Raw genomic sequence first — 27654 nt, 5'->3', positions numbered from 1 at the left:
GTTTCTTTGTTATTTGTGTTTGTAAATACAATTATTTCTTTTTTCCATCAACTAAAGATGAAATCTCTTGTCTCCCTGCTTTGTAAGATGAGGTTGTCTGCCCACCTACCTCCAAGTCTTTCCACTTCTCCCCTGTCTCGCTGTCATCTCCCTCTCTATTGTTTTTATGTTTCCATTGTCAATGTCATTGTAAAGCACCATTTACATGCTTTGACTGACAGTTTCACTATTGAGTGAGGGGAGCCTGCCTTTGTTCTTTTGAATCCTGAAATGCCAGAGTGTAGAGGGCTTTGATCTTGGGCACCAAATCCCACCTTTGGGATTGTAGACGTAGCCCTACAGCTTTCAATCTACAACTCACACAGTATACAGTAATTATGTGTTTACAGGTCTATCACATCCAACCCTTTATCCTTAGCAACATGTAAGTGTCCGGTACTTGGAGCTATAATGAACAACCAAAGTTTTTTTGAGTGACAAGGTTAAACCAGAAGCCAGGTAACTTCATTCATATCCATTACTCCTGGAGATTTCTTGAAAAGTCAGTGCTCAAGGATCAATATGGCAGGCCCACATTCTCCTGTAATTCACTAAGCTATATAGCTTCTTGGCAGACACAAGTGAAGTTTGCACAGACACATTTAGCATGTTTCTCTTTCTCCAAGCCTCAGAGGCTCTAGCAACCCTCTGGGCACCCTGGATGCACCATCCGTGTCTAAGCCGAGGAACCACATCTCTGTAAAGTGAGGTTCAAGCTGAGAGCAAAGAATGCCCACCATGAATGCCTATTTGGTGGCTCACAGACAGAAGCTTTTTTGTTTTTTTTTTGGCGGTACGCGGGCCTCTCACTTGCAGCCTCTCCCGTTGCGGAGCACAGGCTCCGGACGCGCAGGCTCAGCGGCCATGGCTCACGGGCCCAGCCGCTCCACGGCATGTGGGATCTTCCCGGACCGGGGCACGAACCCGTGTCCCCTGCGTCGGCAGGCGGACTCTCAACCACTGGGCCACCAGGGAAGCCCAGGCAGAAGCTTTTGAAATCATAAGATACTGCTCCAAAGGAGTTGTTGGTTCAGTGCATGATTTCTCCACAGAGAAACAGATGAAAATGCAAGAACACATGTTCACATGCATTTAGCTGGGAAGAATGGCAGCCCTGTCATATGTATTCTTGGCACAAAAATCCAAACCACAATAAACACAAGAAGTACATCTTTATAAGGATCACTTTTAGCTTGGTGCTATCATGTTGTTGAAAATGAGGCTGGAGATGAGAACTTTAAAATTAAAATAATATACACTGATATACCTTCCCTACATTGTTCAATACAAGTTCAAATCTATCTGGCTCCTTAGACTGAGTTTTCACCAGCTCAATTAGTGGTCCAAGGATTGCAAATTTGGAGAAGATCATGAAAGGGGATCACATCCTTCCTTCTCATCCCAGGTGAGATAGCATCTGAACCACTTCAGAAAGTCTTTAGTGTAATCCTATCTCTTTCCTTGTTGATGTTGTTATATCCAACCATTACTGTAGACAGTAGTGATTAGTGGATAGAGCTCATATAAGAAAGTAGAAACTTGAGTGAAAAGTCAGTGAAGTGACCCCATAATGAATGGGCAAATAATTCAAGTAGCAGAGAAAAATCCCAGACTGAATCAGGCTGTCCCAGAAATGACATTTAAGTGATGATGGGCCAGTCCTCAAATCATACTTTCTTCTACAACCCCACATAGTCAGTGTGCCCACCATACTGCAGCCACCTGCACAAACACTCCACCTCCTACCACACTGCTCTCTTATAACCACACAGCCCACAAGAGTCCTCAGTGGTCTGTGGCTCAGTTCCCCCTGTCCATCAGCCATTTCTCCTGGCTTCTCATGACTCATTCTCCCTTATTTGGCAAAACTGTTCATCTGCTGTGTGGTCTACTGTACTGCTATCCTTTCCTTCTTCTTGTAAGACTAGAATCCCCACATTTTAGCTGGTTACATGGCAAGCTAGCATGAAGACTACATCTCCCATTGTCCCTTGCTATCTGTGATCATGTGACTAAGTTGCGGTAGGGATGTGTGTAATTTCCAGGTCATGTCCTTCAAGGCAGTGGCTGTGCCTTCCCTTTTCTCCTTCCTGCTGGCTGGAATGCCAATCCATCATACATGTCAGGGAGCCAAACAGACCTGACAAATACCCTGGGAGAAGGCAGAATAACAAGGGGGATGAAGCCTGGCTCCCTGATGCCGGCAGGCCACTCCTGCAGCCCTGGACTGCCTACCCAGTCCTTGAGTAAGACAAGAATAAGCTTCTATCTTATTTTGGCCACTATATTTGAGTCTCTTTGCTATTACCATCTATCCTGTATCTGAATGCATCACTGCTCCAGATAATTTTTACCATGTTTGCAACCTACCCCAAATGCCAAAGCTCTGCTCCCACAGAGGCCCTCCTCCAGTATCCAGCACTTTACGGTGAATAAATGCTTTTACAAACACTAGCTCGTATGATTCATAAAATCATTTTGTAAGGTAATTGAGCCTATCCTATTATTCTTCCCATTCTCCAAAGGAGGAAACTGAGACCCAGAAAGATTGTGACTGTGCTGGTAGGTGGCTGAATAGAATCTGAACAAAGGATTTTTGTTTCCTTCATGTCTCATGCTCTTCCTAGTTACCACGTCACGTCCCTTCTGCCCATCAGCCACCGCTTTCCCCGAAGCATGCTACGGAGAAATGACGACAGACTGGCCTTTACAGAGGGAAAAACAAATAATGCCAGGTTTTAAAATATTATTTTGAAATGTTATTTTTTTCGGAGGCATCCATCCAGTCTTGTTAACTAGGAAAGTTGTAGAAAACACAAGTGTTTTGTGGTTTGAATTCAGCTGAGGCTGGGAAAAATGCCATCGATGGCTTTTCCTTAGGTGGCCAACATGTCTATATTTTTCTAGTACCTTCGGGAGTTGGCGCAAGTCATCTGAAAAACCATTGTGAGCACTGAGAAATCTACAGCTCGCCCTTCTCTTCAGACAAGATAGGTGGCTGAGATCAAGTTAAGGAAAACCAGCAGAGCAGGGGGCCTGTGCACGTGGTGACACCATCGGGGACTTGCGCTGGACCCCCGGAGGCTTCTGGCTTCCGCGGGCGCCAAACGCACACGAAACGCCCTCTTTTACGTCTCAGTATTCAGAGAGTTCGGATCCAGAACCCATTCACCTGGGTGCTGAAAGTTTTAGTGGAAAATCTACCAGATGCAAACAGGAAGCTTTTGTACTGGGTGTTTTCCCTGGACCACGGGTTTGTGGGAATGGGGGAAGGATGACAAGGCTGCAAACAAAAGGCTTTGTGGCCTGGGCTTGCTGGAGAATTCAAGCAGGGCCCGATGCTCAGGATGACTGACATGCTTGTGGCGACAACCACGTCTGCCAGGAAGAGTGTGCCCAGAGGCCCCCAGGGAACCCGCAGATGGAAGTGGGAGGAGGGCTCAGCTCCGTGGGAGACAGTGGTGGTGAGAGGTGTTGTGCTGTTTTCAGAGCAGCTGCTCAGCGTGGCTGGCCCACTTTCTGGACCCACCGGGAAACATGGAAACATGACAGGCCTAGCCCGCCAAAGAGCCCTCGTGAAATCAGACTCCTGTTACAGAGAAAGGAAAGAGGCGAGGCCCAGAACAGCAGACCAGGGCAGGACATGGGGTGAAGATGTGAGCGGGGACAGAGCTGGGGAAGAAACAGCTCCCAGAACGTGTGTGAAAAAGAGAGAGAGACGACCTCTATATCAAACGATTCTTGCTGGGGGAATAATTGAGTGAGGTGATGGTCCCTGGGGAGTGGTGGACAGTACTTCCACACTCCCCTCGCCCTCCTTGTGGCTGAGGGGTCTGTCTCGGCCCTTCGGCCATTGCAAAGCACCATTCACCCTGATCCCCCTGACACTGGCTTCCAGGCCCCGAAGGCCCCAGGATTGCTCAGCCCTTCCTTCCTCTGGGCAAGCGGCAGCAGCCACCTCTTCTGTATTCCCAGCGCTGTTGGAGAAGGGTGGGACATGGTCGCCAGTCCTTTGGGCACCTTCCAAAACTATGTATCTAAAAAGAAATGGGTTTAAAAGAAGTCTTTAATAAGGGGGGCTCCCTCGGCTGCCTGCCTTGAGCGGGAACGGACTGAGAAATCTGTGCGGCTCACTGTCCTTTCTCTCCTTAGAGGTGTTCCCCACCCCACACCGGCTGTCGGCGGGAGGGAGGTTTGGAAAGCCTTCAGGATAAGCAACAGTGGGAACACTGCGCTTTCACCCGGAGGAGGCCACACGTGGAGACTGTGCGCAGAGAAACACGCACACACACACACAAGTACGTGCAAACAAAAAGAAATCTCCGTTCAGTCCATCTTTCAACATGATTCAAGCGCATGGCAAATATTGCAAAATCTGGGCTTGGCAGGCAGTGGCTGTGGGGTCTTTGGGTGGGTATGACAGCAATGAGTAGACATTAACCCTTCGTGTGCTGCCTGCCATTTTATTCTTCACTCAAGAATGAAGAAACGAGGTTTTAAGAAAGCCTCCAAAACGACTAGAAGTGATGGTGGATAGAGTACGCAATTAAAAGAGAAAATCAGGACACAAACTGAACCTCCGAATAATATTAAAATAACCTTTTAAAAGTTGGCGACTGGGCTTCCCTGGTGGCGCAGTGGTTGAGAGTCCGCCTGCCGATGCAGGGCACATGGGTTCGTGCCCCGGTCTGGGAGGATCCCACATGCCGCGGAGCGGCTGAGCCCGTGAGCCATGGCCGCTGAGCCTGCGCGTCCGGAGCCTGTGCTCCGCAACGGGAGAGGCCACAACAGTGAAAGGCCTGCGTACCGCAAAAAAAAAAAAAAATAAAATAAATAAAAATAAAAGTTGGCGACTGCAATATTGATCAGTTAATATTTATCCCAGCTTTAGTAAACGTATAGGAGACTACAAGGAAATACACTCAAAAGTTGTTCTGAGATTAGCTAGCTCAAGGTTTCTCAAATTTGAATAAGCAAAGAACCCACTGGGGTCTGGTGAAAATACAGATTCTGACTCAGGAGTTCTGGAGTAGGGCATTGCTGACAAGCGCCCAGGTTATGATACAGCGGTTCTAGCAAGGGTATTCGTGGATTCTTTTTCTTCTTTATACCCTCTGGTATTTTTTAATCTTCTATAATAAACATATTGCTTACTTAGATAATCATGAAAATCTTTTCTTTTTGAAGATGAGGTATTTATAGGTTAAGTCCAGTGCTTCAACTGACCAGATCCTGGGAGATGGGACTTCTCAACAAACTGGAAGGCAGTTCAGAGCTTTGATTCTCAGCCTGGCGAAGGGTAGCGGGGGAGTCACAGGGGATTCCCCGGGAAGCTTTACAGAGCATTTGCCCCCTGGGGACTTGTCGGAATGGGGGTGGGGCTGTGTAATTGGAGCGCTCCTGGACCACACACCGCGCGGTTCCCCAGGGCAGAGAACCACCACTGCAGCCGCCTGAGCAGACTTTGCACTTTACTGTCATTCAGATCTAGGCTTGCATGTGGATACGTCTGCCATGGCCTGCACTGGCAGAGTACGAACACACTGTACTGTACGCTCGCAACTAGTAAAACCCAAGTTTTATACGCTTATTGGGAGTGGAGCCATTCACTGCTCATACTTTGCATTTGCCCTAAAGAAGCCACCCCACAGCTCACTTTTATATATCTGATTCAGAAACCGAGAATTGGTGATGACCTTGTCGCTATCTTAAAGACGTTGGGCAAGCTGAGGCAGGTAACCAAACAGGACCCTCAGACTTTAGGTTTTAGAGGTTTGCAAAGTGGCACAATTAAAAATACTAGATGAATTGGCATCTTGGTGAGTCCTGTCGGTGGGAGAACAGTCAGAAGCATCACTGCCCCAAATGTTCCACTTCTATGGAATCACAGAGAACTTGTATCATTCAGAATGCTGCCGTAGATACAGGACTATTAACTTAATCATCTATAATATGTACATTAACATCTTTTTGTTGTCTTGCTTCAAGGAGAAAGAAAATGAGATGGGCTGGCTTGTGTGCTCTCTCCTCTGTGTATTATTTGATTGGTCAGGACACTCTGAATTCAAGCCAGTATTAATAAGAAAATGGGAATTTATTGAATTATGTAACTGAAAAGTTTATCTATCTTCAGGCACTCCACTGATGCTATCAGAACTTAGCCTCATTCTTTCCCTCTCAGTTCAGCTCTCCTCCATGTTGGCTCTTTTATTAGGCAGGCTCACGACTGGGGTCAGATGCTAGGAGGTTCAGGTTGATTCTTCATCCTCCCTGAAACCCCAGAAAAAGAAGTCTCTGTCATAACGGTTTAAACAAGCATCCCCTATTTGAGTCTTATGAGCTGGACTTGGATCACATACAGGAATCTGGACCAGCCCCTGGGACATGGGGGGTGTTGGTTCATTCCTCCAGGCCTGGGGCAGGTACCCAGCGCTGGATCCAGACATGAAGGTAGTCAGAGATTTAAGAGCAGAGAAGTAAGAGCTTTTCTAGAAAAATATGGACTATATGATTGAAAGAAGGGAGAATAAACCCTAGGCAGGAAAACGATTGTGTCCAATTCAGCATATAATTATCAACAGACTAATATTCACCACTGGTCTATTTTGAACTTCATAACTCAGGTTGATTTACTGGACCAGTGCTTTGCAACTTTTGTATATCTTAATTCACATATAAGAATTATAATGTGCGTAGGCAGCCTGGGGTAAGGGGGAGGGTGGCGGAGGAATTTGGGATCCCAGCAGAGGCTGCTGTAGGATTGATTGGTCAGGGACTCCACATGTCCCAAGTTCTGTGAGAAGCAATAACTTGTGTTGGGGTCAGGTCTCGGGAATCTCTATGTTTAGGGCATAATATTGGTACTTGAGGCCCAAAGTGGCCATTTAGTAATTTAAAAAATATATGACAGCATAGTTCAAAGTTTATTGTGACCTGTATCCTAATACCTTCCCCTCCTCACACACCCCACCTCACCTCCAAAAAGGCAATTTTTCATTGAGCAATTATTAACTGAACACGTGATGTGTGTCAAGTGCTGTTTTAGGCCCTTGGAATGCATCAGTGAATAAAACAAAGACCCCCGTCTGGCTGTGTTTCTTTCAAATACCTGTAGGTCAGTAGAGACAGATAATAAGCAATAAACATAATAAATCAGTAAATTACAAAATGTATTAGAAGGTGGTAAGTGTTAGAGAAAGACAGAAAAAGTAGAGCAAGGGAAAAAGGTTATTTCGAGAAGGATTCATGAAATGCCTCTGCCTCCAGTAGTTTGCGTCTACAAATTTCAGGAGACTTAAGAATGGTTCACCGCACTTACGAAGTGTTTCAATGTCCAGCTCTGGGCATCAGAGCTTACCTGGACGCTCCGAGCCTGGGTCTGCAATGGCAAGGAAGGCCAAGGCCCTTGCACACAAGTACAGCTAATGTCAAATACCAATGTGGAAATGCCAACATGTTCTCTCACACTTCAGACCTGGAAGGGACGTTCAAGGTTAGAGTCCCCCTCCTCCGCTTGTGCAGTGGATGAGGGTGGCACCAGGCTCGCCTCTGACTGGGGGTCTCATGTAAGGGCACACAAGTCTCAGCTGGGGGCTGTATTGGTTATCTCTAACTGCATGATAATCTATCCCAACATTTAGTAGCTTAAAACAACGACTTTTCCAATCTCGCAGTTCTTGTGGGTCAGGCATGGGCATGGGTTAGAGGGGTCCTCTCCTTCAGGGTCATGTACAGGCTGTGATGGAGGTATTGGCTCCATTCACCTGCAAACCTGTAACAGAGGTTCAACTGAGGCAGGATCCACTTCCAAGTTCACTGGTGCTTGTCCGCAGGGCTCAGTTCCTTCAGGGCTGATAGAGCGAGAGCCTCAGCTCCTTACCGGCTGTTGCCCAGAGGCCGCCCACAGACCCTTGCTACGTGGGCCTCTCCAACGCGGCGACTTCTTCATCAAAGCCGGTGAGAGAGTGTGTGTGCCAGGAGGATGGAGGTTGCAATTTTGTAACCCAAACATAGAGCAAGTCAGCAGACCCAGCCTGTGCCCAGGGCAAGGATGGCATCAGGGTGTGTCTACCAGGAGGCGACAATCGTTGTGAGCCGTCCTCAAAGTCAGCCTACCCCGAGGACCCTGGACTCCGCGTTCAGGATTTCTCTGATTCTTGCCGCCTTGGTTCCTGGCACTGTTTTCTACTAAGTGACAATACAGCCCATTTCCACCCTGTAATTCCCTTAGTTGTGAACACTAGGGTGCTCTTTCATTCTCTCCCTCCTCTGCTCCTCTAGGTTTCTCTTCTCTTAGTGAAGTTCACCAAGGAGATCCCCATCGCTCATCCTCCCTTGGAGGGTCCGCAATGGGTCCACAGTAGGGTCCGCATGATCACACAGCTCTCACTTACCCTACTGTTTACAACTCCATTTCAAATCTCCTAGCCCCAGCCAGACCCAGCACCTACCAAACCCACTGAGACTTGGGGAGGGGAAGTTCTCACTCCAGGGAATTTGGAACCGGAAGCATTTGTGAAACTGAGAAGTGAGGCCCGAACAGGGAAGATCAGTGGAAACACTTGGCCAGTGTTCACTGCTATGGGGCATTTGCTGAGAGGACGGTTTCTCACAAGCTCTCATATAAATGGTGATAATGGATGATTCTCAATAAAGAGTATTCTAACAGCCCTGTTCCAGCCCGGTCTATGCAAGTCAAATTGCATTGCAAAGAATAAGATACAGTTGAGCTTTCCTTCTGAGATCTAAATAAGGCAATTCCACGATGGATAGGGTATGGAACTGGGGGATGGCTGTGGTCTGTGTCACGTTCCATTCACAATGGGACATACAGATACACTGAATGGTGTTATGTCTGTGGTCTACAAACTAACACTATTCTGAAAGCATCCAAATGAAAAGCAAGATGTGCTGACCTACACCTCCTGGCCCCTCCTCTTCAGTGCATTTTGCATATTTTATTATATGTTTTCTTTAAAACCTCCCTTTTCCATTTTGGCATCCAACCATAGTGGCCATTTTGAAACTCTGTCTGCTAAACACAGACAGCTAAACACTGTCTGCTAATCACTTATGTCTTTTGTCTCCCTTGCCTCCCCCCCTCCCTCCCTCCCTTCCTTCCTTCCTTCCTTTTTGCTGTGATGCCATCCCTCTCACAACCTTGAATGCTCTTTGTAAACTCAACTGACTTTTCCAAAGCAGTTTTACAAAACTCATCAGAGGGAGGCAGCTGGTGGCTACGATACATTCCCCACAGCCCTGTGTGCTTCTCACCAAATTGAATCCCTGGAAGGCTGGACGTCCTGAGATTGTGTGGCCTCCACCACAAGATTAAGGCATCTGGCGTTTTAGGGGAGGATGCCACTGACACCTCCTACTTCTATTCTTAAGGTACCCATGTTTCTTTAAATTTATTTCTCCTCTTATCCTTACAGCTAGTTTTTGAAGAAAGCTTTCATTTCTACTTGGAGTCTCAAACATGTTGATAATGTCTCCTTTAGCTATTCTTTTTAAAGAAATTTTACTGTTTTTTTTTTTCTTTAATTATGTGTTTGTGTACACATTTTTCTCTCACTGGAGAATAGTCATTGTGTTCGTTTACCTGGACTGCCATAACAAAGTACCACAGACTGGGTGGCTTAAACAACAGAAATTCATTTCTTACAGTTCTGGAGGCTAGAAGCCCAAGATCCAAGTGTCAGCAGGATTGGTTTCTTCTGAGGCCTCGTTCCTTGGCTTGGAGATGGCTGTCTCCTCCTGGGTCTTCACATAGTCTTCCCTCCATGCAAATGTCTGTGTCCTAATCTCTTCTTCTTATAAGGACAGCAGTCCTACTGGATTGGGGCCCATCCTATGACCTCATTTTAACTTAATCACCTCTCTAAAGGCCCCATCTCCAAATATAGTCATGTTCTGTGGTCCTGGGGTTTGGACGTCAACATATGAGTTTTGGGGAGGGGGGCATTTTCAGGCCATAAGAGTCATAAAATACAGATAAGCAAAAAGAAGATTAAAAAGGCTCATATAATCTCACAATTTTGGGCCTTCCAGTGGCTTCTGGTTGTGCTTAGCATAAATTCGAGGCCCCTTACTTCAGCTGCAACTCCCTACCTGTTCTACCGTCATCCCTCTCATTCATCTCCTCGCTCCCTCACTCCCAGCCTGCTGGCTTCCCTGCACAAGCCTGGGCCTGTCCTTCTCAGGGCCTTTGCATGGGCTATTCCCAGGTGTGTGCATAGCTGATGCCTTTCTGGTCATGGACTCAGCTCAAATACAGAAGATCACAGAGGCTTCTGTTACCCCTGCCTGATGTTGCTATCTCCCCAGGCATTCTAGAGCAGAGCTTCTCCACCCCAGCTCTACTGACATCTTGGGCTGGTCAATGCTTTGCTGACCAGGCATTCAATGAGCATTAGCTGTTATTATTCTCTCTCATTACCCTGATGTTTTCCTATATATGTGTTTGTTTATTCATCTGTGAATGTCACAAGGCAAGTGCCTAGAATACTGCACAGCACATAGTAGGTGCTCAGTAACCACATGTTGAAAGAAGGGGTGGCCCTACTAGGATAGAAGGCCGCTGCCTGTTGTGTTCAGAGACACACCTCTAGTGCAGGCGGCCCATGGCACCTGGTGCATAGTAGGTGTTCAATAAATATGTGTTGAATGAATAGAATATTTACTGTAAACTGGCCCATGCAGGTATATATTTCCTCAACCTGCTTTTCCTTATTGATTGCCCTTCCTGCCATCCTTTTCATTTTTTCCCATGAACTTTTGAGGAAATCAGAGAACAGACCTGGCCTCTTCTCCTTCTCTGATGTGACTCCTACAACCAGGTGGTCTTTAAGGTCCCTGACCCCTCAAGGTTCCAAGTCCAAGCTTGATCTCCCCTCCCCCAAGCCCTGGTCCCCACTCCTCTCCCATCTCAGTCCACGCCCTGGGGCAGTGACCATCTTGCCTGCTTCCTGAAACGAGCCATGGCCTCCTGCTTCCATGGCTCACAGGCGAGTGTGTGGTCACAACACCCTACGAGTGGAGTCACAGTCACCCAGAGAAGCGTAGAGGATATTCAGGCCCCAAATGTCATGCCTGTTACTGCGTGGAAGATAACAAATACCTGTTTTGTGAGCGTCTCAACCAGCCAACCACACAGCGAAGGAAGGTTCACAATATCCGTAAGTGATGTGCGTGGTCTGGGTCCCGGTCTAGATCCGTCATCATACCACATTAGTTCTCTGTGCCGGGAGGAGGTGGAACAGGGCGTTTTTAGTTAAAAGTGACAAAACACACTGGTGCTTGCTGTGCACCCGGCACAGTTCCAAGTGCTGATTGCCTCCAGGAATTCCCCAACCACTCCACAGGGTGGGCTGCTGTGCTAGCACCTCCACTTCACGGATGAGGAAACTGAAGTCATAGAAAGGTGAAATAACTTGCTCCAGGTCTAGGATGGCCAGCCTGTCCCAGTTTGCCTGGGACTTGCCTGGTTTCAGCACCGAATGTGCCATATCTCAGCAAACTTCTTGGTCCCTGGCAAATCAGGACAGTTGGTTACCCAACCCAGATCACTCCACTTCTAAGTAGCAGAGCTGGAATTTGATCCTAGTCAGTGGACTCCAGAGTCCATACTCTTTTTTTTTTTTTTTTTGTGGTATGCGGGGCTCTCACTGTTGTGGTCTCTCCCGTTGCGGAGCACAGGCTCAGCGGCCATGGCTCACGGGCCCAGCCGCTCCATGGCATGTGGGATCTTCCCGGACTGGGGCACGAACCCGCGGCCCCTGCATCGGCGGCGGACTCTCAACCACTGCGCCACCAGGGAAGCCCCAGAGTCCTTACTCTTAACTGCTATGTAAAGCAATGTACAGTAACCAAGGACAACTCAATCCATCAATTAATCAAATTCAGGGAGATATTCTGAAGTGAATCTTACTTTCATAATGCCAAAAAGAGGGTGGGTCGACACCAAAACCATAGGGATTGTAGAGGAAACAAAGCCGCTATTTCCCCTTTACCTAAAATTATCCAGTTTATGCCTTAATCCGCCCCCCTTGTCATGGACCATAAAGACCTAGTCACTCATTTTATGATTTTGATCCAGAAGATGTCTCCATCTCTAAAAGGATGAATCAATTATTTCACATGTTAGTACCAGGTGAACATAAAGCGTGCCTTGCATTTAGCTTCCCCACTACATCACATACTTGGCAAAGACTAAAGAAAACTGCTCCTTAAGTATTTCCTCCAACCAACAGGATTATTTCCTGTAGCTAATGATATGGCTTAGAATAATAAAATAGGAACTTGAGGTCAGCTTTTGGACTGAGTTTAAATGTCTTTAAAGGGAGGAAAAAAAGCACCCCAACTAAGCTTGATTATTGTTATTTGTCTTTTGCTCAGTATATATTAACCTCACCATAAATATGCAACTACATCCCCTGGCTTACTGGCTTTTTCTTAATATAAGAGTGGCATTCTTGGTCTCTCTCTGACCCCCAAAATCTTGGCTAAAATCTGCTCAGGGGTCTTGGGTTGCTTGGTACTCTCTCTTTGGCCAACTGGTCTTCATAAATCTGATTCTCAAACAGCCCATGAAAATGGGGGTGGCATGTGTCCCCCTCAATTCTGAATGTTACTGGGCTTGGTCCTTGCCTTAGACTGTCAGGGGACGTTGGTGATGTTTGAGACAATAAGAAACCTCGGAGGTTAACGAAGAACCATCCTCCTTGAGATTTAACCAAGCTTTAGAACAAGTTTTCATAGTTTGCTGTGCATGAGAATCAGCTGGGGACTTTATTATGCTTCCCCAGTCCCACCAGGAGATTGTGATGCAGGAGAGCCAACGTGGAGCCAGGCATCTTTGTTTCTGACAAGGCCCTCAGATGATCCTGACAGGCTTTGCAATGACACTGTGAGAAGCTCTGCCCTGAGATGTCAATTCAGGTTCCTCTCATGTGTGAGTCTGCAAAATTTCCTATTTAAGAAAAAATGGAAATCTACAATGTAAAGTGTTTGCCCTATTTTCTTGTTGTTGTATGTTTTGTTTAACTCCCCAATCCTGGGTATTTGAGCAGGCATGTCATCACACCACACATTCATATGCCTCTGTGTAGCCCACTCATTTTCATGGCTGTATAGTATTCCAGAATATATACAGTAACATCCAGGTTGATTGCAGCTTTGGGTAACTATGAACAATGCTACTATGAACGTTTTTCTACGTGTGAGCTTTCTTTAAAAGATCTAAATAGCAGAAGCCCATCTTTATAAAGGCCACCTCCAGTGAAGGCAAGTATCAAGGATGGACTGGTTAGAGATTCTGGTGGGAAAAAGGGACAAGCAGTGCAGAGTAGGGAGCGCTCTGCAAAGAGATAAACATGTCTAAGTTGTCACTTTTTTAATTTTAATGAATTCAATTAAAATAAAGAAAAGTTATAAGAGACTAGAATTAAGGAAATATCTGAGCTGGAAGGCTCTAGCTAATCAATGCTCTAATTTCATAGATGAGGCCCTGTGAAGTGATTTGCCCTTCAGAAAAGGCAGAAAGAAGAGCAGAAAGAAGAAAGAAAAAAAAAATGGACCAAGTTATTTCATCAGGAAGTACTGTTTCTAAGAGGTTGGTAACACTGTGAACAGGCTATGGAGGTCAAACTGTTGTTAACAGTTGTTATGTCTTTTCCACATTTGCACTGCAGTATCCCTGCATTTGAAATGAGAAGAGAAAATTGGTGTTCCAAATGTTGTGTCTGAGCCCTGCTGGCTCTATCACTTCAGCTGTATCAGTGATGGAGAGAGATGTCAGCTACGTAGCCAGGCCAGGGTCTGAGGCTGAATCTAAAGTGGGCCCCAAGATGCACAATGCCCACACACTAGCTCCTCAAGATGCGGCTGCCCAAGCTCTAGGTCCCCAAGATGCAGGTGCCCACGTGTCAGGTCCCCAATAATCAGGTGCCCTCACTCCAGCTCAGTTCTGTGGGCACATGGTAAATACAAGGAAGAACAGCACAGTCCCCTTCTTTGGGGGGGAGGTGGGGAAAATCAGCCACACTCTAGTTTAATGAGGTATCCCTTTCTTCACACATTTAACATGCATTCAACAGGCACTGGGTTCTATTAAGTGGGTGCACAAAACGAAGATGACAGTGTCCTGTCACCAAGTAGCTAGCAGGCCAGTGGGGAGGTGAACAGGAGATGACTGAAAACTAGGACATGTGATAAAGGTGAAGGACACACAAAAAGGTAAAACTGTAAAATATTTGCAATGACCTCCTTCTTCACAGCAGTCAAACCTCGACTGCCCAAAAGGCTCCCAGCTGCCTGACCCCTAGTTATCAATGCAAAGTTGCCAAGAGGCAGGCCACCACCAGAGGGCAGTGTGGAGATGTTGGCCTGCACATGCTCAGTTTTTTGGTTTTGCCACCATTCCAGGACTGAAGATTGCAAAGTAGATTTTGATTTCAGCATCAAAATCCATTATTAATTTTTCTTTGTCTAAGAAAGAGTGCGTATTGCTTCTACAATGGACTCCTATAGCTTAATACATAGGCTGAAAAATAAAATGAAGCTCCACAACTTTTTCCCTGGGTTGCAAAATTTGTATTATCCAAACAAACATTTTTCATTGTTTTTCTCTCGCTTTTTTTTTTCCTGCTGGTGCACAGAGGCATAAAGCCTCGTCTGTAACAACCATATGAAAAAGTGTAATCATTTTGATTTAAAAATGAAATAAAACAAAATGGAAAAGTAATGTTTTCCCATTTCTCTACAGTTTAACTTAATTTGCTTTAGACCTCTGTGGACATATAGATTTTTATGATTAGGCTCATGGAGTAAAAGGATCATTAACACAGAAACAATGGTTTCACCAAACCACCAATGGGCCACTTTGCCTAGGGTTTCTCTCCGGTGTTCAGAAATTCCTTGGGTGAAAAAGCAATGCAACCTGACAGAAAATGCTAATTCTCCAGGAAATTGATGAAGACTGTCCACTTCCTGCCTGCCAGTGGGTCATGGAGGAAGAAACATGTGGTCAGTAGAGAATATATACTGTAACATACTCTCATATACTGTTTACTCTGATTTAAATTAAAGAAGAGGGCAGGAAGGGTTGAGGCAAACTCATTGTACAGTAGAGGATCCCAGCTAAGTGCTCCAGGTGACAGTTGAAAAAAATGCAAGGTCCCTGCCAAAACACTCTGGTTCCTTTAAGAACCCTGATTTGGCAAAAACTTCAATGCAGTAAAAATCACCATAGCTAGGTTTCTGATTTCATTTTTCCTTGAAACTATATGGGAGGTAGCCTGGCTTTGGCATGACTTTAAGAGTAGAAGTGGTAAATACTCATCTTACATTCCAACTTCTAGTTACTGTGAGACCTTGCACAATCTGTGTACTTTCCTTCCCCAAATATATAAATGATATTTGAACATGGATATGGATGAATATGGCCTGATAGCTACCTGCAAGAGATGCATCTAAGTTTTACTTTTAGAAAATTATTAAAGTTTTGCCAAAGAATTTTATTAACAAAAACTTCTAGATAAATATTTTGTAATAAAGTTAAGGATAAATTTATATTGTCTCCTTTGCCTTTCAGATATTTCCTTCATTTTGCAAAAAAAGAAAAAGGGAGTGTATAATTTTTGACTCAGCAAATAACTGTGATTAATTTGATGTCTCTAAACTGGATGCTTTTAAGAGAAAGAGGCCAAGATTTTTGTGTTCTTGTTTTTGTTTTATTTTTCAAACTCGTGGACTAATAAAAATTTGATATTTATTTGTAAGAAATGTGGTAGCAGAAAGAAAGATTAATATTTAACACATATCAAAACATTAACCATTGTGCCCAAGGCATTGCATTAGTTGTAGAGATGCAGAAGTTCCACATGAAAGAGTTCCAGCATTAAGAAGTCAAGGGGGTCATGAGGGAGAATGGGGAGAGTATGGCCTTTTCCATCAGCCAGACCTGAGTGTGAATCCCAATTCAGCCGCTTACAAGCTGTGTGAACTTGGATAAATTTCTTAACTTCTCTGAACCTTTGTTTCTGAATATAACAATCATCATAATCCCGCTTTTGTAGGGCTGTGGCCTGACAAGAACATGTCTTCAGCTGATAATAATTCAGTACATAGTTGTTGCCCAATATAATGTCCACTGTCCTGGGATGGCACTGCTGCCCTTGAAGTGATAACAACCGAGTTGGGATCTAGAGAAGCAAACGCACCCTTTCCAACTCCAGGTCTGTATTTCCAACTACCTGCGGGGTGTTTCTACTTGGATGCTTTGCCTCCAAATTCAAAGTGTAGGAAACAAAGCTCTCCTTTCAGTCTCTAGGATGTGCTAGTTTCTGGGGAAGGTATGTCACTTTCCTGGTGACTCAGGCTCAGCCTCACCCCCAGCAGGGTCTTGCTAGCTCTCCTCCTGAGTCCAGCGGGCTATTTCTCTGCGGTCTCTTCCCTCCCTGTCTCTCCTTTCCAGCTGCCTGTGAGCTGCCCACCCCTGATGCTGGGCTGGTGCTGTCTCTCCCTCAGGTGGCTTACCTTTTCACGAGACCCACCTGCCTCAGATCACTGCTTTCCGGACCTTCCTGCTCAGGTGTTACCAGGAAAAGACTGACCTCTGCTTTCACAATGTCGCCCTAACTTGCTTCCCTAATGTCAACATGCAAGGCTGCAGTCTGCTCCTTTGGGACAGATAAACTGTGCCTTTGAAGGACAGCGTGGATGCCCTCCATTGCACCTCTGGTCATGGCATTCCCTCCCTCAGTCCCCGACCGAACCCAACCACCCCTGGAGGCCAATGCAAGCCAGACCCCCTCCTTAGGGTCTCCCTGCTCTCCTTTTTCCCCTGGGGCACTGCTGCCAGTTCTCTGTGGCCTTGGACGGTTGACGATCTCTCCGTAAAAGGTGTTCTCTCCAGCCCAATTGTGGATTCCCTGATGATGGTTTCTAGTCAAACTTCTGTAGCTTCCAGCAGCACCCTCAGCCATAAGCATCCCTTGTGGTAAATAAACACATGGGTGCAGAGAAGGTAAGACACTTGCTGAAGATACCTCAGCCCAGCAAGAGCAGAGGGGTCTGGAACCCGGCTCCGCAGGCAACCCCCTGGCACCCTTCCCACATCCTAAGACAGCATGAAATTAGCGATCCCCAGGTCCTGCACTAGTGGCTCAGAGCCTCTGGAAACTCTGGTCACACACAGACTCTAGTCTGTGGCTCCCCTGGGAAGATAAAAGTAGAAATTGGGCTTGGGCAGCAAGTTCTGCCCACTCTCCCATGCCCCTGGTGAAAAAACAGGGTGTCACTTTGTTATTTAAATGTCCAGGGCCGTTCTTCCCTATTCCTCACACAATTTTCATTTCCAAAACTCCCCCTTCAGCCTTTTAATCCAACAGCTACCAACCCACCAACCCAAGGCACGATAGTGGCTCGGCTGTGACCGTATTGCGTTGCTGAAACGCTTCCTTTGTGCTAAGCCCTATAAACACAATTCAGGGCTGTAATTGCCTCAGACAGTCAGATGTCCATTTACATACAGCATTCCCATCCTTGCCGTTCTTTTAGCAGAAATGAAACAAAACCCAACCCAAAGTAATGGAGTGTGTAAAAGCTCACTTCCTAAACAACTCTGTCCATGCATTTCAACCCCACCCTGAGATTTGAGATTTCAAAGCACATGAGATACTTTAAGGGGTTCTAGCTTTGGAATTTCCTTTGCACCCCCAAACAGGGTTAAGAAAAAAGACCTGGTGCCCAGGAAGGCTGAAAATATCCCAGGCTGTTGTCATTATCTGTGGCCTGGATGGAGACCACAGACACAGCACTGCAATAGGCATCCTCCCTGCACACAGCCATTTAGACATCCTGTAACCTGAAACACGTCCTTTTAAGCAGTTGAGAGGGGTGCAAATGACAGTCAGCTACACAAATAATTTGCCCTCAAAATGTTTATCAGCTCCCTGCCATAGCCACTTCCATTTATAGCTTATAAAGGGTTATTAGCTGGCTCCTTCACATCTGATAACACAGCCCAGAACAGGTGGTGAGAACGGTGAGTGATTAGAGGGCCTCCCTGGGAGGTGCTGCGTGCTTGCCTTGTGGGTGGTCTTCCCGCCTGAGTCCAGTGCCCACATGAGAAGACATTGTAGAAAGCCTCCAATTTAGGAGATAACAGTCTGTGTTGTCTGTTTGTATAAAGTGCTGTCCAAATACAGCTGGCTTTGCTTTCTGGCCAGCAAACATTGCTAAGAAGGGTTGAAAGTTCAGCATCATCAGCCCCCCAAACACAGTCCCTTCCCCCTCTTAGTCTTGGGCAAACAGTCCCCAGTGCTCATGTTCTATGGATTCCTTAGGAGGTTTGATCCACATTGAAAATGTTGCTCTGGCTGAGGCGATGCTCACAGCCTGGCCAGGGCAGGGAAGCCAGAGGGGGACCCCTAGCCGGCAGGAGGGCATGCTCTTAGTGCTTTGGCTATCTGTGATTTTGCTCTTTGCTAAAAAAAGCCTTTGCAAGTCCCCACAACTTTTCTCAAAAACAGTGCCCGGTGCAATGCACCACAAAGTCATCTGCCCCTGGTCCTCTTGGCATTTCTCAGGCAAAGAGAGTAGGAAAGATAGATGTCGGACCAGGGTTTCTCAGCCTCGACACTACTGACGTTTGAGGCTGGATATGCCTGTTGTGGAGGCCTGGCCTTTGCACTTTAGGATGTTTAACAGTGTCCTTTACCTTCCCCCATGAGATGCCAGTAGCCACCCCAACTTCAGTTGTAACAAACAAAACTGCCTCCAGATATGGCTTGGGGGCAAAACCATCCCCAGTGAAACCATCCCCATTTATATTTTGTGTTAAATATAAATGAACTGAAGAGCCATGCATGAACTACCCTAATAAGAACAGGAGTGCTTTCACAATACTAAAGCAGGGTCAGATAGACCCTCAGAAACATTTATTAGTTAAGTAACCAAATTCTGATTGGATTGTCTCATTGGGAAAAATGGTAATCAGTGAGTAAACCAAGAACCAGCCAATTCCTGATAGTAAATTTGAAAAACAAAACAAAGCTAACTTCACGCTCCAAAAGTTAAAAAGAAGCTACGATGATGATGTGATTAGTTAAAATAATGAAGATAATTGCTGACGTTTTTGAGGATCTCTATGGGACGGGCACCATGTGCTAAAATGTGTTATCGTGCCCGTTTTACAGAGGATCTCAGCCTGAACAAGGAAGACTGTTTCCCAAAGTACTTTCCAGAATGTTCTCTGACTACAAATCATTTCCCATTCCCTGATTCCAAAAATGAGTTGAAGAGTTGGAATGTATTTGGATAATGGGCTTTATAGAATAGGCTTTTGAAAGTCCGAAACTCAAAACAACAATAATGAAAATAATAATAACAGCTGCTGTTTAGTGATGGCTCAGTGGGAGGTAGACCTCCCGTTAAGCATGTTGCAAACACTCCCTCTTGATTGTCCCGAAGGAGACAGAACCCCTTTCACAGTCGAGGAAACTGAGAGCTTAAAGTCCTGTATCTCCAGAGGTTTCACTGCAGAGCCGGATTTCAACCCCGCCCCTCTGACTCGGCTGTTTCTGCTCCGGTATCACCTAGCACCACGTGGCAGGACGCTGCTCCAGCCTTCCGTAGGTGACAGGGTGGCGGGGCTGCCCGTCTCTGCCCAAGATGACCTACAGTCTCTCTGACTCCTCTTTGGCCAAAATCAGGGACACCACACCCTCCGGCACAGTGCCCGTGGCCGTCTCCTTCCTCATCCCCATTGGCCTTCATTCCTCCAACTCCCTTCTCTGTTTCATGACTTCCGTTACCAGCTAGGGCAATAAGGACTGACCATCTTTGGCCTGTGTCATTGGGTCTGATATTCACTGGGTCCCCGTCATATTTGCCTGGAATAGTCCTCTAGGGGCAGCTGAGTTAGCCCATGTGTGAGCGGCACATGGTTTGTGGCCTGACCTTGGTAGTGGCCTGATCAGTCTCCGTGTTAAGATCTTGACTCTCCATCCCAGAGGCAGGCTGACAGACCCTCCGAATGCCCTCTTCGGGGAGATCCTGACTGCGCGGGTCCCCATGCCTCTGCTTGGACTCCGCCCATCTGAGGATCCTGCAGCCTTTTCGGAGGTCCATGCCACTCGTGGGCAGCTCTGATTGTCAGAGCACTCCTCCCCTTAGGTTGTCTGGAGAGCTGCCTCCCCGAAGCCCACCACTGGTCTAAGTTTTGCCGTTCAAAATGCTACCACTTTCTTCTTCCCAAGACAGCCTGCCCCATAGGCGTGAGGGGACAGGCGAGGAGGGAAACACATGGGTTTTGGAGACTTACCTAAACTGAATACAATTCCCAGCCACCCACACTGCGAACTGGAGTGAGCTCTTAAACCCCATGAGAGTTCGTATCTGTAGAGTCATTGTAAGAATTACAAACTACATGTGTGAAATACCCAACGAGGTCATTCTCGACCCGTCTTTATCTGCAGCACATCTGGGAAGACTATACTTTTTTTTGGCACATCTAAAAGAATTAACAGGTTGGCAGCACTTTTAAAAAGGACACAACCTGGAAAGATGGAAAAATAATTTTTCATAATTACTATAGTCTTCCCTTGACTGCCCACCCTGTCACTGCCCACCAAGTGAGCAGAGTTGCTCACTGCCCTGATAGCACCATTGTATATACTCATCCTTCTCTCGATGGGTTTCAGTAAACACAACACTTTCCTTGGCACCTTCGCCCTGTACCTCATCATGTGACCCACGTGGTTGGTGCCCCCCACTCTCCCCTTCATCACCCAACCCATCTAGCTTAGCATCCTGACCTCCAGACGTTATCCTAACAGTGCACACACAGCCTCAGTTGTAAGCAGAACATGTTTGTACACACTGATCACAACTTGGCAGGGTTTTCCACAGTGTGGAAGGGAAACGACCTGTCCGTGGAAGGCACTCAAAAATGGCAATTATTACTATTACGGATAGCTTTAGGGGCTGTTTTCAGGTTTTTCTTCTTTAAAAGCGCACAGTTCTGGCTTCCCTGGTGGCCCATTTGTTAAGAATCCGCCTGCCAATGCAGAGGACACGGGTTCGAGCCCTGGTCCATAAAGAGCCCACATGCCGTGGAGCAATTAAGCCTGTGTGCCACAACTACTGAGCCTGTGCTCTAGAGCCTATGAGCCACAACTACTGAGCCCAGGTGCCACAACTACTGAAGCCCGCATGCCTAGAGCCCGTGCTACACGACCTGAGAAGCCACAGCAACGAGAAGCCCATGCACCGCAACGAAGAGTAGCCTCCGCTCGCCACAACTAGAGAAAGCCTGCGTGCGGCAATGAAGATCCAACACAGCCAAAAATAAATAAATAAACATAATAAATACATTTATAAAAGATAAAAATAAAAAAAGAATAAAAGCACATAGGTCTTTACACTGCTTTTTGTTGACATGATCTTTGAGTCATCCCATCATGACCACCAGCCCCACTAGGGTTCAGCGTGGACTGGTCCGCACTGGGTATTGAGGCTCTCCTAAGATTTCATTCCTCCATGAAACAAACATTTACCCAGTGCCCATATGTGCCCTGGAAACACAAATATGTATCAAACCTAGCTGCTTCCTGCAAAAAACTGCAGTTTCCACAGCTACACTGTACATTTTGAAATTGTAGCTCAGAGTTCCCTAAGAGTAATGATTTTAATCCTGGTTGTATAAACAAATGGCCTTGAATTCAACATAATTATAAAAAGCAAAATAGGCCCTACAGGCCCTTGAGGGTTTAAGACTAGACTTTGGACTTACTAGGTTGTGTAACCTTGGGCTTGTCCTTTAACTTCCAGAGCCTCAAATGTCCCTCTTCCAAATCAGCAATAATGCTTATCCTGCCCACTTAAAAGGTTTGGTTGAGAAACAAAATAAGTGAAAGCATTTGAAAATTTTTTAAACATCACGTAAATAACATTTTTCATTGTAAAATGAAAGGTTTTAAGTAGATTCTCTCTTAGGTCCTTTTCAGTCCTTACTAGACGGACCAGCACGGCAGTTTGAAGCTGAGGCATGCAGGAACACGCTATGTGCCTTTGGTAGCTGTCTGTGACAACTGAGGATTAGAGATTTTACCCAAACAGGGAGAAATGATAAGCAGTAGCGTATCAAGGGTGTCGCGGTGGGAGTGGTCCAGCCCAGCACACAATGGGATAGATTGCTTGAGAGAACTTAAAAACAACCATAGAACCCACCACCGTTCTAGCTGGCTTTTTATTTTCGCCATGTGCTAGCATTCTAAACATCGCCAGTGATAAAATACTCCTCCTGGCGTAGGGGGAAGGGGGAAATTGGAAGGTCTTTCTAAGCTATTGCTGTGATTACCATTGAGCTTTAACAATATAGATGAAAGCTTCAAATCAGCACATTGTTAGCACTCATCCTCTGATAACATTATATTGTACCTGAGGTCACTTTGCAGCATGCCCACCTACACAGCAGACCTCCAACACATGTGGGCTCAGCCCTCATCTTTCCTTCAACGATCCTTTGGGCAGCATCCCGTCCAGAGAAGCTCACGTGTGTGGCTCCCACGCGATTCCATATTCCTGCGTATAAGCAGCAGACCTGCAGCAAACGGTGGTAAGCCTGCGATTATAACGATGAAGGGCCAGAACTTTTTACCTTAATTACGTTACTCCAGCTGATCACTTGGAGTTGTGTGTTTAAAATTTACAACTCCTGGTACAAACTGTGAGGAGTAATGTCTTTTCATTAACTGTAGATTTTACTTTATACATGAAATAATTTACTGAGCATGAATCATACCTTTCAATTGAAATTCATTGTCCTTTTAAAATTATTGTTTTAGAACTAAAGAACAAATTAAGAAAACCTGGATGAGGAATGATTATTACTGAAAATGATATTAGTGTGCAGAGGAGAGTATTAAATAATTGGTCCTGTTCTCGGAGGCGAATACACCACCGATGGTGAGACGATGTTTATTTCTCTCGGTCGCCATGACTAGTATCACACCTGGAAGAGCAGATCTTAGGAGACGGCAGTGTGCTTCTTCGGGTCTCAGACGGGTCTGAACCCCAATGGAGAGTTAATTGGCTGAACTGAACATTTCCACGCTGTTTAAACTGAGACATTCAGCAGTGCATGTACTCATTTCCAATCAAAGAATAGCAGAAGGGGAACTATCACTCATTCATCCACTTATTCACGCATCCACTCATTCGTTCATTTAACAAGTCTTCATGGAGTGCCTACATATCAGACACTTTTCTGGAGGACATAAAACCCCTAGCCTCATGGAACTTGCATTCTAGTGTTTGGGGGAGTGGTGCAGGGAATCTGACAATTAAGAAACAGGAAAAATACACAGTAGGTCAAAATGTGGTGAGTGCCATGGGCACAAGAAAACAAGGAAGGGGACAAGGATGCCACCTGGAATAGGAGTTGGTGTGCGTGTTTAAATATAGTGGCTGGGGGAGGCCTCGCCTTAAGAAGGTGACACCTGAGCAGAGACTCAAGGGAGGTGAGGCAGGGATGCATGCAGCCCTTTAGGGAAAGGGAATTCAAGGGCTGTTCTGGAAGTGCCCCAGCTTTGAGGTAAGAGCATTCTCAGAGTGCCTGAGAACCAAGAGGGGGTGGAGAGAAGTGACAAGAGGGGAAGAGGCAGGGAAGGGTGCTGAAGAAGGAGTAGGGTCGATGGCCTTGTGCCAGTGATGGGTGTCTCCTGTTGAACTCAGGGAGGTGAGAAGCACAGGGAAGGCTACTTGCTGAGGAAGGACATGATCTGGCAGGTCGTATGGATCGGGCTGTTGTTACGTAATTAGATCACAGGAGGTCAGCAAACCTGTGGGACAAATCTGGTCCTCCACCTGTTATTGTACAGCCTAAGAGATAAGAATGGTTTTTATATTTTGAAACATTTGAAAAAAGTCAAAAAAGAGTAATATTTTGCGGCATGTGAAATGCAAATTTCAGTGTCCATTTGCTTGTGTATTATCTGTGGCTATTTACATGCTACAAGGGCAAAGTTGAATAATTGTGACAGGAGCTGTAAAACTGGCAAAGCCTAAAATATCTACCATTCGGCTCTTTACAGAAAAAGCTTGCCGATACCTGTCTTGGACCACAGAGGGCTGAGGGTGCAAGCAGGGAGGCCAGTAGGAAGCTCCTGCAATGATCCAGGTAGAGATGATGGTGACTTCGACCAGAGTTCAGCAGAGGTGGTGATGAGATGTGGTTGGACTGCTGATGTATTTTGATGATGGAGGCAGCAGGACTCAGTGATAAATCCCACAGAGTGTGTGAAGGAAAGAAGGAGTCAAGAGAGATACCCAGGGTGGAGCTGTGCAATGAGCGCTGGGTTGCTCTTTACTGGGATGGAAGAGCTCCAGGGGGAGCAGAGAATTTGGCGGGGAGGAGACAAGAGTTCAGGGGGTCATGTCCGAGACCTGTCTTGGTTGTGACCATTGGGTGTTCTTTTTCATGTTCACCTAATTCAGCTCTGTTAGCTGTGGGGATCTGAAACTAGCTATAGTTATGAGGTCCTTCTACTCATTGACATGGAATTTAAAGTCACCTGTATGTTTGATAGATCAAGAAATTCATGTTAACCTAGGGGACATCACGTGGGTTGCAATGCGCAAAGAGCACTTTCTTGCAGCTGAGGAAACCCTCAGGCAGAGCCACAGGTGCAATTGGTGCAGTGGAGAAAGCTGAGTGCAAAGGGGATGCGAGTTACCAGTGAGATACCAAAAGCATCAGATCAAACGTGATGGTCATAGTAATGCCCCAAATGAGCGCCCCCTGGGATATCTATAGCCTTTGGGAAGGTTTGGTTCATCCAGGGGCCAGTTTCAGCCTACAGCCAAGGAGGTTTCTCAAGACCAGAGGCAGTTTTCATAGACCCCAAGGAATTGTTGCCATTTTGGGCCCCTATAGACTCAATTTAAGATCATTTTGTAACCAGAGCTAAAAACGTTTTTATGTAATATACTTCCTAAATTGCTACAAGCATTTTCAATTATATAGCTTCAACATCTGTTTTATTAGAAACAACATGTATTTTCTTTTCATGGCTAATGAAAGGAGAAAACATCACTTCATTTACCGTGGACAACGGCAAAATCTTCTTCTAGGATACAGAGCAAAAGCTAGAATGACTACCATTTGTACTAATTAGCAATAGAAGCATTAAAATGCAGCCCAGTGGAGAGAGATGAATGGCCATGAAATGATAAAAGGATTTAGCAGGCAAAAAATATCTGTAAATATAGAAGCGGATTTCATGGGTAACAAGGCTGACGTTTGACTTTAATTTGTAGGTATCTGAAAGACTGAACAAATTCCATGAATTCACACTTTCTTATCATTCTAGAAATTGCACAAATCCACCTAGAGTTAGCTATAAGGGAAAAAAACAATCAAACAGTCCGCATAGAGAGGTGAACAAATAAACATGAACCTCAGAATCCTGTTAATTATTAGGAAACACACACACACACACAAACTCATACACACTCACACACACAGAAGCTCGCTTGCAGCACCGTGATACTGTGATTTATAATAAGAAATATGTATTTGGTCTTTGTGCCATTCCTGGCTCACAGCTCCTAAAACTCTTGGCATTTCCTAAGAGACAAGAACAATTGGAGAATCTTTTGTTATAATATTTGAAATTTGTCCTCAGTTCCTGAAATTGCTTCAGAGCAATAATGGTGAAAGGGGTGTCCAGGTACTTGTAGACCCCCCTTTCAACGACATTCACGTTTCTGTTAATGAGGTGACTACTGCAAAGGCCCTAGGTAACCTAAGGATGGAGGCTGGTGGTCAGGGCAAGCAACAATCATTAGAGCAGCGGTCCCCAACATTTTTGGCACCAGGGCCCGGTTTCGTGGAAGACAATTTTTCCACGGACCGGTGCGGGGGTGGGGGGATGGGTCAGGCGGTAACGGGAGCCACGGGGAGCGGCGGATGAAGCTTCCCTCGCTCTCCCACGGCTCACCTCCTTCTGTGCGGCCCGGTTCCTAACAGGCTGCAGACTGGTGCCAGTCCGAGGCCCGGGGGTTGGGGATCCCTGCATTACAGGAATGGAACTTTCAGTCCCATTTTCCACCTCCAGGGTAGGGAGAGGAGCTAGAGATCGAATTCAACCACCAATAGCTGATGTTTTAATCAATCATGCCTATGTATGGAAGCCTCAATAAAAACCCCCAAATTCGAAGAGCTTCTGGGTTGGCGAACATGTGGAGATTCAGGGAGAGTGGTAACCCAGAGAGGGCAAGGAAGCTTTGGACCCTTTCTCACATACCTTGCCCTGTGCATGTCTTCCATCTGGCTGTTCCAATAATCTAGTTAATAAATATTTTCCTGAGTCCTGTAAGCTTCCCTAGCAAATTAATGAAACCGAAGGCGGGGGGTGGGGGGCGAGGGGGTGGGAGCGATCATGGAAACCTCTGATTTATAGCCAGTCAGTCAGAAGCACAGGTGACAACCTGGACTTGGGAATAGCGTCTGAAGTGGGATGGGAGCTGTCTTGTGCAACTGAGCCCTGAACCTGTGGGATCTGATGCCATCTCCAGGTAGATTGTATCAGAAGTATTGGGTTAAATTGTAGGACAACAGAATTGCTTAGTGTGGGGGAAAACCTCACTTACCTGGAATGCAGAAGTCTTCAGAGTATTGTGTACAGTGTAAAGGAAAACAGAGATTTTCCTTTACAAGGACCAAATGGCTCTGAATGCCAGATAAGTTGCCAATTTCAGTTCCTTATTAATTTAGGCAACAAGATAATATCTTGTGGGGGAAATCTTTAGAGTATTTGAGGTTCAGCTAACATCACCCATTCACCCTGAAAGCTGGAGCATCCCGCCTGCTGGTAGTGGCTGGAGATCCAAGACCATCCTCATTCTCCAGGTCCCTCCCCTTTTGCATATCAGATGTTGTATGGGAAAAGACGGTCAGTGCAGGGAAGGGCACTGGATGGACCCAGCTGGCTCAAGAGGCCTGTCCAGAGAGCTAATGCAGGTCAGAGTCCTGAAGCGTGTCCCGTTGCTTTGTTCCTATCAAGAGTGATTCTTTGGGGTGGACTGCCATTACTCAGGCACAATGAGGGGCTCCAGCAGAACTGAGAGGCTGCAGAGGTGGGCAGCTGCTGGTGGTGGGGCAGGTCAGGAATCCTCTGTGTCAATGCTTGCCCAGGGACAAGAGGAGCTGAGACCTCAGGCCACAGTAGACTTTGTCCCACAGAAGCTGTGGGATACAGGAGGAGAGGAGATGCCTGTGCTGGTGAGGTGGAAGGCTGGAGCCAGAAAATCTTCGGGGAGCTGCTCGGAGTGCTTGAGCAGAGGCATTTTGCAGCAGCAGCAATGGTCAAGGTGGCTGTTCTGATACATACTCAGCTTCCAAAGCCTCAGAAGGAAAAAGCCTGCAAGGATACACCTCCAGAAACCTGTTCTCACAACTTCCTGGGTCCAAGTCAGCATCCAATGTCAGCAGGACAGATTTTGTTATCACCCAACTCACTGGCCATAAGCCATAGCTTTCCTTGCCTCTTCAAGCCACCCCTTCTACCAGAGCAAGACCATCCCTTCAAAGGGTTGTTAACTTATGAA

Source organism: Neophocaena asiaeorientalis, unplaced genomic scaffold (assembly GCF_003031525.2).
Source record: "Neophocaena asiaeorientalis asiaeorientalis breed wild unplaced genomic scaffold, Neophocaena_asiaeorientalis_V1.1 scaffold220, whole genome shotgun sequence".
NCBI classification, from domain to species: domain Eukaryota; kingdom Metazoa; phylum Chordata; class Mammalia; order Artiodactyla; family Phocoenidae; genus Neophocaena; species Neophocaena asiaeorientalis.
The sequence above is the reverse complement of the archived record's forward strand: the minus strand, read 5'-3'. Positions refer to the sequence as shown.